This window comes from Mandrillus leucophaeus, unplaced genomic scaffold, assembly GCF_000951045.1.
Source record: "Mandrillus leucophaeus isolate KB7577 unplaced genomic scaffold, Mleu.le_1.0 Scaffold59, whole genome shotgun sequence".
Taxonomy (NCBI): Eukaryota; Metazoa; Chordata; class Mammalia; order Primates; family Cercopithecidae; genus Mandrillus; species Mandrillus leucophaeus.
Window position 1 is genome coordinate 3,525,407 of NW_012106363.1, and position 1,901 is coordinate 3,527,307.

Below are 1,901 nucleotides of genomic sequence, written 5' to 3' on the forward strand. Positions count from 1 at the left end.
GATTCTCCTGCCTCAGCATCCTGAGTAGCTTGGATTACAGGCATGCGCCACCACGTCCAGCTAATTTTGTATGTTTAGTAGAGACAGGGTTTCACCATGTTGGTTGGGCTGGTCTCGAACTCCCGACCTCAGGTGATCTGCCTACCTTAGCCTCCCAAAGTACTAGGATTATAGGCGTGAGCCACCTTACCCAGCCAATAGTACCCAAGTCTTAATGTCTAAATACCACTGTCCACTGGAAGAAACCAGGGCTCCTTGGCGAAACGGCTAATTATAGGGATAGGGCAGGGAAAGTACAAGATAAGCCTGAATCCTCTTGTGCCAGAAAATAAAGTTCAGAAATGATTAAACAGAGTGATCCCAGGAACCAGCAATTCCATTCCTAAGGATACCCAAGAGAAATGAAAACATATGTTTGTACAAAACTTGTGCAGGTTTACCTTGTTTTATTACACTTCATTTTAGTGTGCTTCACAGATAATGCAGTTTTCACAAATCGAAGGTTAGTGCCAACATTGCTTTGAGCAAGCCTATTGGCTTCGTTTTTCCAACAGCATGTGCTTACTTTGTGTCTCTGTCACTTCTGGTAATTTTCAGAATATTTCAAACTTTTTCATTAGTACTGTATCTATCTGTTATGATGATCTGTGGCCAGTGATCTTTGATGTTACTATTGCAATTGTTTTGGAATTCCATGAACCATGCCCATAGAAGATGGTGAGCTTAATCAGTGTTGTATGTGTTCTGATTGCTCCATCAACCAGCCATTTTTCCATCTCTCTCCCTGTTCCCTGAGACATAACACTCTTGAAATCAGGCCAGTTAATAACCTTACAATAACCTGTAAATGTTCAAGTGAAAGGAAGAATCACACATCTCTCACTTTAAATCAAAGTTAAAAATTATTAAGCTCATTAAGAAAGGCATGTTGAAAGCCGAGACAAGCCAACAGCTAGGCCTCTTGTGCCAAATGGTTAGCTAAGTTGTGAATGCAAAGAAAGAGTTCTTGAAGAAAATTAAAAGTACTACTGCAGTGAATACACGAATGATAAGAAACTGAAATAGCCTTATGCTGCTGATATAGAGAAAGGTTTAGTGGTCTGGATAGAAGATCAAACAACCACGACATTCCCTTAAGCCAAAGCCTAATCCAGGGCAAGGCCTCTTCAATTCTATGAAGGCTGAGAGAAGTGAGGAAGCTGCAGAAGAAAAGTTAGAAGTTACCAGAAGTTAGTTCATGAGGTTTAAGGAAACAAGCTGTCTCCAAAACATAAAAGTACAAGGTGAAGCAGCAACTGCTAATGGAGAAGCTGCAGCAAGTTATTCAGATCTTGCTAAGGTAACTGATGAAGGTGGCTACACTAAACAACAGACTTTTTTTTTTTGAGACAAAGTCTCACTCTGTCGTCAGGCTGGAGTGCAGTGGCACGATCTCAGCTCACTGCAACCTCCACCTTCTGGGTTCAAGCGATTCTCCTGCCTCAGCCTCCCGAGTAGCTGGGACTACAGGTGCATGCCACCATGCCCAGCTAATTTTTGTATTTTTAGTAGAGGTGGGGTTTGTTTCACCACGTTGGCCAGGATAGTCTCGATCTTTCAACCTCATGATTGGCCTACCTCAGCCTCCCAAAGTGCTGCGATTACAGGCAAGAGCCACTGCGACTGGTCTCCAGACTTTCAATGTAGATAAAACAGCCTTCTCTTGGAAGAAGATGCCATCTAGGACTTTCAGAGCTACAGCAGAGAAGGCAATACTTGGTTTCAAAGCTTCAAAGGACAGGCTGACTCTCTTGTTAGGAACTAATGCAGCCGATGACTTTAAGTTGAAGCCAGTGCTCATTAACCTTTGCAAAAACCCTAGGATTGTTGGCTGGGTGCAGTGCCTGTAAACCCAGCACTTC